Source organism: Boleophthalmus pectinirostris, unplaced genomic scaffold, assembly GCF_026225935.1.
Source record: "Boleophthalmus pectinirostris isolate CB_2022bp ecotype Guang Dong unplaced genomic scaffold, ASM2622593v1 HiC_scaffold_12, whole genome shotgun sequence".
In the NCBI taxonomy this organism is placed as follows: Eukaryota; Metazoa; Chordata; class Actinopteri; order Gobiiformes; family Gobiidae; genus Boleophthalmus; species Boleophthalmus pectinirostris.
The window spans coordinates 15,688,323-15,700,814 of NW_026571018.1; positions in this window are offsets into that span (position 1 = coordinate 15,688,323).

Sequence of the window (12,492 nt, forward strand, 5' to 3'; positions counted from 1 at the left end):
TATGTGTGCATTGTGTCTCCATGGTAACTGATAAACATTCCTCCATAGACGTACATGCAGTACGTCCCCAGCATAATGCCACTGCAAAGTATCATAGCGGCCTCATTATACAAAATTACATAAAAGTGCACTTCACATCTCCAGGTGCTACTTTTGTCTCCAATGTATTTCACAGTTTGAATTGCAGCCATCCCTGAAACCAGCTCCCATCTGCGTCACCCAGAGAGAATACAGATATCATGTTGGACATTATAGGAGTGACTCAGTGATAGTTTTACCTAAGGGCTCTAATATTTTCAGAGATATTTTCTTTTCACACATTGTCGCCGTGTTGTGTCCGTATTGTGTGCAATGGGCGGTGGCTACTAATAAAAACATGCTTGGCTGGAACCTTATCTACCTTTGATACTGTGTCCTCTTCTCCTCTCACGTTTAACGACTCACTTCCTGTTTTGGTCTGAACTTGTAAAAACAACAATATCCAGCATGCTGTGATCTCTACCGGATCATATTTTGCAGATGCACAGAAGGTAAACTGATAATATTGAAGGCCTATTCTCAGTTCATGTCATCTCAGTGACAGGTGCATTGTGCAACTTTTTTAGTGGAGGGTCCCCTACCTGCTTGTCTCCATGGAGATGTTATTGCTTTGTCTGGAATGTTCCATGGTATGACATTAAGTATATCCATCTATTTATTTGCTATGGGTGTTTCTATTGGTCAAAGTACAATAATTCCTTCTGTGAATAGTGGCGACTCTCCACAGATCTGCCCTGTAATGTAGCATAGTGCTGTGACCCGCTTGATAGATCGATTTAACCTAAACTGTGGAACATTCCATGGAGATACGCAGTGCACCTTTAATGTCTTTGAGGAACAAAATAGTATCCGAATCCCTAGTTTATATTTCACTTTTAATGAAACCACATGTAAAAATACATTTCAGTAGATTTTAGATTTTTCAGACACTTAACATTAAACCAAGACAGCTCGAATATGGAAAAAATCATTATCACAATTATTTTGGTCAATACTGAAATCACGATTATGCAAACGATTCTTTTTTTGTTACACAATGCATTTATTCAGCATTTTGCTCTAAAAAAAACAAACAAACAAAAAAACACTTTGTTATTGATAATTTATGGAAAACTTTATCAGTTACAAATATGCACCTTAGAGCTTAGAGCAGTTTTGCGATGTATAAAATATATTTTGAACATATATAAGGCATAGAAAAATGTTAAAGAGTTTTTCAAATGCTGTATAGACGATTCTTTGTCTTATTTTATTAAAGGGTATTTCTCAAAGTGTATTTCTCACGGGAAAACCAACTTCTCATTATCCATTATCTTCCGCAAGGACAGTCCTCCCAACACACATCCCTTCCTACACCTCAGCAGCTGGCACACACACAATACACACTTTTATTCTCTGTGTTTTTTTACTGTGATAGAAAAATTTAACCACCCATTTATTCTTGTAACCTGTGTGATTCAATAAATACGTGACGTTGGACGGTGGCTCTTCGGCAGTTAAGAGCTGTAGCAGCGCCTCTGTCCCTCGCCACGAGTAAAAAAACTGAATTCTGCCTTCTGAGTTTCTTTGTGTTAATATCTCTGTTATTTTCTGACAAAAAACATAAATGTATCCAAAATAACTATATATCCAGCTGTTCTACACTCACTATATTTAAAAAAAATTAAATAAATATACTTAACAGATTACAGTGATCATATATAATACTTTTTTGTGATATTCTTTTAATCTTTTAAAGCAGCACTTTGTAACTTTTGTGTAGGGCCGGGTATCAATAAGAATTTTCCGATACAGTACATACCTCGATATGTATATATATATATAGACTATGGTACAATACGCTTCTCGATACAGTGAGCTTTCAATTCAATACGATTCGATACGATATATTTTACGATTCAATACAGTTCAGTGAAAAACAAAGGCTAAATCATGGCACTAAGTTTGTGCAAAGTTAATAAGAAAAACACAAATTTTACTCAAAACTGTGAAAATGTCAACACAATTGTAGCTCTTACAGAAATTAATTTAGTAAAATATACCTAAAAAATAGTCTTGACAATATATCAATACAGCAGCCCATAATATCGATACTGTATTAGCACATTAAACGATATGATATTTTGATATTTTTGCACACTTCTAGTCTTGTGTTACATAGTCTGATGGCATCAGACAAACTCTTCTGAACTCTTTTGACTCTTTTGCCATACTTTGGAACATTCCAGGCAAAGTAATAACATTTCCATGGAAACAAGAAAACATTTGCTTTGAGAACACAATGTAAGACAGAAGACAACTGTCTCTGTTTCTCTTGTAATTAGGATGAACAAATATTTAAAAAATAAATAAAAATCTGGCATTTAAAAAATGCACTCTGCAGAATATAATAACAGCTTGTAAGCTTTAAAGCAAAACAAGACTCTTATTGGATGGTATTGTTTGTGTAACTGCACAGCAATGTTAAATAATACAGCGTTTATTATGAACTGAATGCCTGCACCACTGTACCACTGACAATTGATTTATGTAGATTTGGATTTTAAAAAAAAACCTCAAGGGCTTCTATGTCAATCAATCTTCCTACATGGATTTCCCTACTGCCAGAACATGAGCACTACTCACTACATATTTCATAGTAGCTTCTTTTTAATAATTCATGTTTATTCTGTTGGCAGTGCTTGGAGACTGGGCCTATACTTAATTCACAATGAAAATACCTCCATAAAAATATGGTCAAAAAATCATTGCTCTTATATTTTAACGCTACTTAGCTGCTTTATTAAAGGCTCACTATGTAACCTTATAGTCAGCCATCTGCTTACCTCCGTGGAGATTATATTGCATCACCTGGAATGTCCCACAGTATTGCATTAAAGGTTCTGTATCACACAGAATTGACTCGTGTGTGGTTTTAATCATGTTAATAATGTTGTTACCTCCTCAAAAACATATCTCAAGTTGTGTTTTGTTTCATTCACGCATGTTTGAAAACCTTTCTTGTTAGTTTGTCTACATCTCCAAAGCTCAAAAAGGCTCTGTTCCAAATTGTGATGTCATGTAGTGGTAGTTTTCAAGTTAACCGCTGCCTTTTACCTTTTGTTCAGAAGAGTCTGGCAATTCCAGGGATGAAATCATCCAAATGATTCTAGTGAAGGTGTATGGAGTTTAAAGATTACGTTTACACTGAAACAATCAGCGTATCACCGTATCATTGGACCAGAAAGGATTTGCGTCCACACACGTCGTTTCTGTGTCCACAAGTCTTCCCTATCTACACAACTTTGAGCATATTTGTTTACATTTTACAGAAACAAAACTTAAAACTGCATGGCTAATTTGCATAAACTGAGCGCTCAAAAAACAGCTCGCTATTGTGCACTGATGCATTCAGCTTCTGTTGGACTAAAGGACATGACTCAGTGGATTATATGTGTTCTTTCTGTGACAGAGAGGTATTAATAGTGAGTCTGTTCTGTGCTTCTATTGCGTTGGAGATGGTTCATGTTAAAGTTTTCAGAGATTCTATGTCTGCAGGTCATACGCATAGACTGTATATATGAATGGACATAGAATCTAGTCTCTTTGCAGTGAATTACTTTGTGGCGCATAGACCTACATCGGCGTATCAGTGTTTTCATGTATCCACACAGTGCCGGATCAGATCCATACTCAGATGAATTCATGGGAGCTGGCGGCACCAGTTCGGTCCGTCCCTGGAGTCGTTTTCAGTCAGATTAGTGTGGACAAACACTGCAGCCACAACAAAAAATTTACTTGAATACGTACTAGTGTGGATGAGGCCCAAGTTAACTGCACCCTTTTACCTTTTCTTCAGAAGAAATTGGCAATTCTAGGGCTGAAAACATTAAAATGATTTTAGTGAAGCTGTGATGAGAAAAACAGCATTATAACATAGATCACCTGACCTGCACCTGACCTTGTTAACTTCACTTGCTTGTTTCCCTGCAAATAAATTTAACGCCATACTGGGGAACATTCCAAGCAAGGTTATAACATCTCCAAGGAGACAAGCACATAGCAAACTCTCGAACAGGAATAGTAAGTATATAAGAAATTATATGTGGCATTATTGACCATAGATAGTCTTGTACTTTCTTGTAATTATTTGATGTAGTTTGTGCTTGTGAATTTCTCAGTGCGGTTTAGTTCTTTGTATGGCTACAGATAATGAATTCTGGAGGTATGGACTGTTTAGCGAGAAATCTCCAAAGTGGGTCTGTATCCTCATTAATGCATATGAAAGCCCTATATGAGTGTAACGCAGCCAATTAGACTTGCAAATAATGATCCACCATCTGTCTCATAGTGGTGAGGAGCCCTGTTTGGGAGAGGACGAAACACACTGAATTCCATTACAGGAATTATGTTCGGTGTTAGGGAAGTACGTTGGACAACTATGTGAACTCTACGGTGCCTTAAAGGGCCCATATTACACATATTATATTTCTGATCTGTGTTATAATGTTGTTTCCTCATTAAAAACATACCTGAAGTTGTGTTTTGTTTCATTCATACATGTTTAACACACAAATTGTGCATATTTAAGATGAGTTTGTCGGAAACACGGAAAACACTCTGTTCCACCTTGTGATGTCATGTAGTAATACAGGAAGTGCTCCACTGTGGTTTTAAACTCAGTACACCTTCATGAAAGACATTTGGATTTCTTTGGATTTCAGCCCTGGAATTTCCAAACTATGCTAAACTAAAGGGTAAAAGTTAGATGTTAACTTAAGAGCTACCACTTCATGACATCACAAGGTGGAACAGAGCATGTTGAGCTTTGGAGATGTACACACACTAATAATGCAAGATTGCACAAACATGTGTGAATGAAACAAAACACATCACCGGGCATGTTTTTAATGAGGTAACAACGTTATAGCACAGCTTAAAGTTCCCAAGAGTCAATTTTGTGTAATATTGGACCTTTAAAAACTAACAAGTCAAGAATTGGAAAACTTAATGGGATTTCATGCTGGAGAAGGCTTGATGAGCTCACATACATGAATATTCAAACATCACTAGACACACACCTTCAGTTCAATGTAACAGTCTATTATATCAATATATCAATGGATCTCAATCTCAACTGGAGCAGGGGCCGAAGTTATAAAGTTATAAAATCAATTTTGGTTGCGAGCAGCATATTATATAACATATTAGATATTATTAGGGGTGTCAAATTATCGCGTTAATTGCGATTAATTAATTACAGTCATATTTAGCGCGTTATGTTTTTTAATCGCGTTAATCTCATTTTTAATCTCTAACTTTAGTGTTTCTGTATGTGAGTTGCTTTATTATAAAACCTGTTTTTATGTGTTGTTGGGACAACAACACACACACACACACAAACAAAAAACACATTTATACATTCTTTTATTTCGGCAATTCCACTCATTGTCGGAAACCCACACAAAACACGAGCAGTAAGAGCGACGTTTACGGCGTCAGTCGCACAATGGACGAGGTCGTAGAGCCAGTAGAACAGAGGCAGCAGTGCACAGGTAAAAACGCATTCGTGTCTTGGAAATTATTCTCTCGACGTGAAATATAAAAGAAAATAACAAATATAAAATCGCCTACAACTTAAATGTCACTGGTGAAAACAACCTGCATAGGCTCATGATGTCTGCACTACTGTCCTATAGTGACCTGCCACATGAGGGGACACACACACAAACGCACACAAACACACACAAACACAAACACAAACACACACAAACACACAAACAAACACACACAAACACACACAAACACACACAAACACAAACACACACAAACACAAACACACACAAACAACACAAACACAAACACACACACACACACAAACACACACAAACACACACACAACACACACAAAACACACAAACACAAACACACACAACACACACACAAACACAAACACACACAAACACACACACACACACACACACACAAACAAACACACACAACACACACCTTCATCATCGTCATTAACCTGAGAACGCGCGGACCACGTTTCCTTCCGTAGACACTGCGCGGACACCGACGTGCTCCCGTGAGCCGCGTGTGGATCGTGTTTTCTCGCGTACGCTGCGTAAACCGCGCTTCCTCCTGTGAGCCTCTAAACCAGAACTAACACCAAGACTAAAACCAGGACTAAACCAGGACTAAACCAGGACTAAACCAGGTCTAAACCAGGACTAAACCAGGACTAAACCAGAACTAAACCAGAACTAAAACCAGAACTAAAACCAGGACTAAACCAGGGCTAAACCAGGACTAAACCAGAACTAACACCAGGACTAAAACCAGGATTAATCCATTCCAGGACTAAACTAGGACTAAAGTAGGACTAAAGCAGGTCTAAACCAGGACTAAAACAAGGACTAAAACCAGTGATCTCATATATAAAGCATTTCTCTATCAATAATATTTTTAATATGGTTAAGGAAAGACTGGACTTTTTATTGTCTTTAAGTAGACAAAAGTTATTATGTTCAGATTTCCTCGTCTTTGCTACTTTACAGCAAACAGTTTCTTATTCATGGAGACTTGGGCTCAACAGCCAATTTGGAGATATTTGTTAAACAATAAATTACTTTTTAAAGTCACTTTTTTTGTTCTATATTAGTCTTTTGATCTGCCACAATAATGTAATAATGAATTTAAATGAAAATACCTCAAATTGAAGGCTTTTCTCAGCAATTTTTAGGTGAGATTAAAATTAGATTAATTAGATTAATTATTTACAGATCATAATTAATTAATCTCTCAATTTTCTTAATCGCATGACAGCACTAGATATTATATCTATTTAATAGGCTACAATTGATCATAATAATAATAAGTTGATAATAATAATAATAATAATAATAATAATAATAAAACATTATAATAATATACTAAGATACTATATTATTGTATATATAATGCAAGACAGAGACCCTCATGGGGTTATGAAAATAATATGCTAGTTCATAAAATTAATATTCATGATTTATTACAGGTTTTTAAGCACTATTCTAAATCCTAAAGTGTCCTAAAGTGACATGCGACAAGTTTGAGACCCCATGTCTCATTTACTGTCATTTTTAACAAGGCTATTTTCAAATATCTGGCTGCACTGAAACAATGTTGTTTTCCCCATGCAGATGAGATGCTTTTCACACATAAATTATCAAATTGTTTTTACTGATATGATTTGCCTAATAATAAAAATGCTTAAACAATACAGTGTTACACATTTTCTGCCCATCAGGAGGTTCAAACAAAGTCCCTATTGCTCTCACAAGGAGAAGCCCAGATAGTTCATGTACTGTATATTACCTCTAAATGCATGTAAACTTTTAAAAGGGTTGATTCCAAATTGATAGCATAGTTAAAAGTGCACTCTCTGTTCTGGAGGAGGGTATGCCACATGCTTAATTCCAAACCTTGAATCTCTATGGAGACAATTGGGCAACGCTACCCAGTCAAGTTGCAGGTCAGATCTGTGGAATGGCAAGTCCATTCACAAAAAAATATGTAAAATGTCAATTATGTAAATTTTAAAAATCACTAAATTACCACCTTTTCAATGAGCCCTTAAATGCATGGTTATTTCTATATTGCCATATACTGTCACTCCATAAAATGAAAACAAGTGTGACTTTTCCTGATATCCTTGTGACTCACCCAAATAACAGTGGGAAGAGTTTGTTGCATTTTTAGTTTTGGTATATTGTCAATTTGGGAAAAAAAAAATAGTTGCTCATGCTGATTTCTCCCATTGACTACCATTATAAATGTATAGCGTTATCTCTGCTATAATTTATTTGGAAACTTCTTCTTACTCTTAGTTTGTAAGAATGCATGTTTTTCAAGGTATTTTAAGCAACAAAGACAACTATGATTGACTAAATGCAACGTACGTTCAATGCCATGCTACTGTGGAACATTCCAGACACAGCAATAACCCCTCCAGCAAACATAATGTACCTTTAAAAAAAAATAACACAAAAAAATGAACATAATTACTGAAAAACTGACCATGTTACTGATCCATGCAATATTGTGCTACTACCTCTAATAACCACAAAGCTTCTTTCAAAATAAGAACACTGTGTATTAAGGGCACCCCATATTTGTTGGTAATTTATTGTGTGTAATCTGAGGCACTGTATCAAAGCAGACTGTGCAGCTCACACAATACACTGTAGAAGTCTTGTGTAGCAAAGGTTCTATGGCCTTGTACTGTGAGCTCATTGTTTGTGTGAGCCAATAAACTCTTGTATAACACCAGGTCTGTGATCACATTCAGGAGGCTCCTCAACAGTCTGGTGTCAGGTGAGACATTCCCAAGGTTAGACTGTCCCTCTGTCTCTCATCATCTTTCCTATTTTGTGTTTGATTAAAAGGTTCATATTTCACTGTTTTCTGATCTATGTTACAATATTATCTCTGTTATAATATATCTCATCAACTACATAGCTGGAGTTGAGTTGTTTTATTCATATGTTCAGCACAAATCCTGCATATTCAGGCTGAGCTCTTCTCTCAAATAGAAAACTGTTCCAACTTGTGATGTGGTAATACAGGAAGTTCTCCACCGTGTTTTTAAACTCCATACACCTTCAGGCAATTTCTGCTGAATGTTTTCTGCTGTAAAGCTGTAGCTGTAAATTTAAAAACTACCACTTCATGAATCACAAGGTGGAAGAGAGCATTCTGAACTTTGGAGATGTGGGCAGACTAATAATAAAAGGTTAGTCAAACATGTGTGAATGAAACAAAAAACAACTCCAAGTCTGTTTTTGAGCAGGTAACAACATTCTAAAGTAGTAAGTAAGTGAGTCTTTATTTATATAGCGCTTTTCACAGACATTTGTCACAAAGACGCTTTACAGAGCATTACTGAGCATTATTCATTCACTCCATACCCAGTGATAGTAAGCTACTATTGTAGGCACAGCTGCCCTGGGGCAGACGGACGGAAGCACAGCAGCCATGCCAATCTGCGCCATCGGTCCCTCTGACCACCACCATCGCTCACGCACACACCACATTTGTACTAGGCAATGTGGGTGAAGTGTCTTGTCTAAGAACACTGGCGCCCCACTGTGGCACCTGATTTTCCCAGAGGTCTCCCATCCAAGTACTAACCAGGTCCAGCCTTGCTTAGCTTCTAAGATCTGACTGGATGACCACAAAGTAGAAGATCAGAGTTAAAGATCAGAGTCAATTTCGCATAATATATAACCTTTAAAGGCCATAACAAATACATTTAAGATTAAAAAAAAAACATCTTGCCTATTTCATTTTTGCATGGGGTTTTTGGTATTGATGACTTAAGAATTCACCGCTATTTCCTGTATTTTTCTTTTCAACTTTTTCCCACAAACTACCACTTAACAGATGTAAAACTATGATCAATATTCACCACAGACACAATTCCAACAAAGCTTTTTCTAAAGTAATAATTACAAAAACAGGAAAACCATACACACTTTAAGCTGTTTGGTCTTGTCGTGTGAATATTGTTTTGTATGATTCTCTCTCTCTGCCCTGGGTCATCTAATTTAATTACAGTTGGGTAATACAGTACGGTGGGACAGTGGATAATAGAACAGTGTTTTGTCTTTGTGTGTCTACTCCAGTCCATTTGATAAGAACCACGTCATCCAGACCGAGTCAAATGAAAGAAGTTTTATTCAGTTGCAGTGAATAAACGATCACACACATTTTTATACAGCGTTTTTCCGCCTTCAAGACACTCAAAACATTTTACATCAAGGAACCACTCACCCATTCACACCCACATTCATCCACCAGTGTTCAGAGATAACAGGGGCAAGGTGAGTTAAGTGCCAAGTCCAAGGACACAACGACAGCATTCATCCATGGAAGCTGGAATTGCACTTCCAACCTGCAGGCCAGTGAATCTGACCGCTCTACCACTAATGTTTAAGTCGAGAGAGAGATTCGAACTGTCAACCTTCGGATCAGTGAACAAACACTCACTCTCAAAAGCACACACTAGAGGAAAGAGATTTATGCACTGTTTGAGCTAATGTTGCTATGACGAGTAGTGCGATAATCTTAGTGTCGACAAAGCGCTTCCAGCTCCATTGACTCTGGCTCCAGTTGACTTTACACTGAAAATTTGTCACCCCTCTCTCTGTTACTACTGTAGTGAGCCTCGTCATTGTGGTCTTAACATTTTTTTTATTACCCTTTTATCACGGGTTCGTGCAGAATAAATGAGGAAAAAAATTATGGCTGAGAAACACATACTTCACTTAAGTTAGTTAAAAACTTTTAAAATTTAAAATTTTTACTAAGAATTTACAGTAGACGTTACGGAGAAAGCCAATACCCACAGTCAGGCAAAGGACAACCACCAGAATGAGTGGAATCTCCCCCTTAAATACCCCTTAGCCCCTCCCACCAATTAACAAAACAGAGGGCTTGAAGGTTTAACTTGGCAAAAACTGTACTCATAACCATAAAGCAAATTGTTTATCAACGTAATCAAAATGACATCAATATTTCCCCATATGTCTATTACTCTATTAACTCAAACTCAAGAAATCGGGGAATAAACACACAAATGATCAATGTTCAGGCCGTGTTCACATGATGCCTAAAAGCGTGCAGGCACCAGGAATTGCTCTGATTTGGCCTGTGAAGCGGCGTGAAGACACCAACAGGTAAGGAGTGAGTGGGCGCATAGATGCTGAGTGTGCACCCAGGAACTAGCTGGAAGTCCAGGCAGCGGAAAACAGTTCGTAGGGGTAATCGCAGGAGACACGTGCGGGCCTGCAGGGAAACAGTGTACCAAAGCATGGCTCCACAAAAACAGTCTGGTCCCTGTTTTCTGGCCAGAGAAAGAGATGCTATTTTGTCCGTAAATAAATTCCTATTCCTAATATGGAATTCAGCTCCAAATTTCCTTGGGCTTCATTTGACTGGAGACGAACGCTGTGTGTGAATTCCTTAGTCCTGGTCCACATTTATTTGCCCCATTAACAAATCCTGGTCGATTTTCTATCAATATGCATGTGATCTTATATCAAACAAACATATCCAGCTCATAAAAACGTATGTTTTTACATAATCCATGTGCCTACACAGGCTCACTCTTTGAACTCCAGTGTGTTTGAATCTGCCTGCTGTTTACTGTCAGCCTGAGCTCTGTGAAATGACATCGCTAATGGTTCATTCTGTCCCAATATTTGTCTGTCTGTTGCCAGGTTGCAGGAAAATATGTTGGGAATTGTTTGATCTGGGAAAATATGCTCTAACAAGATTCTACAGATTATCCTCCTCTGAATGCATTAGCAGAGTCCAAAAATATGAAATTCTCTGGCTGTGTTTACATACTCACCAAATATCTGAGCATACCTGAAATGATAGAGAAACTATTTGAAACTATACCTTCTTTGTACTATTTAAAGGTGCTGTATCTGATCTTTACTGTCTTAAAAATGTAAGCCATGTTTGCCCAGAGTTGTGTTTTGTTTCATTCACACGTATTTGAGTAAACCTTGCCTACATCTCCAGCTCTGTTCCACCTTGTGATGTCATGAAGTGGCAATAGCGCAATGTGGGCTAAACTGTTTGCAGATTATAAACACAGGATGAGTTTATAAGATCTTTTCACAACTTTTGGAGACCAGAGCAGAGTTTTGCAGTCACAGTGAAACTAACGACACACTTCCTGATTATCAGATAACAAAATGCTTTGACTGACTTATTTTCACCTTAAGAGCTGCTCAGACAATTCTGTATATCTGTACTGAGACGAGACAAATTTTGTTCAAACACATGGGAAAAAAATTGGGTACATGTGACTGAAACCTGTCACCAAGTGTTTTAAAAAAAATCATATTTCTTTATTAGGGGTTTGCAAAAATATTGAAATATTGATATATCGTATAGTTTAATGTGATGATACAATATCGGTACCGTGGGCTGCTGTATATATATGTCGCCAAGAGTTTTTTTTTTGTATATTTTACTAAATTATTTTGTTACACTGCTACAGTTTTGTTGCTTGTTTAGTGGAAGAAAACTCGTTTATGCAACACATTTGACATTTTCACTGTTTTGATGAGTAAACTGGGTGCGCTTCAAATGAACTTTGCACAAGTGGTTTAACAAACACTTTTAGTATCACAGCCATGATTTAGCCATTATTTTTCATTGAACTGTATCGAATTGATTTGAAATATATTGTACTGAATCGAAAGCTCACTGTATCGAGATATGTATTGTATCGGAAGCTTCTGAATGATACCCAGCCATACTGATTATTGTAGTTATCTGAATTTCACTGGCCATTTAAATGTACTCAGTAGGAGCTCTTCAACTTACAGTATTTATACAAGCTTGTCTGCTCCCCATTGTGCAGGTTAAAACACCACTTCTATACGGTAACATGACAGGTTTTACAATAGACCT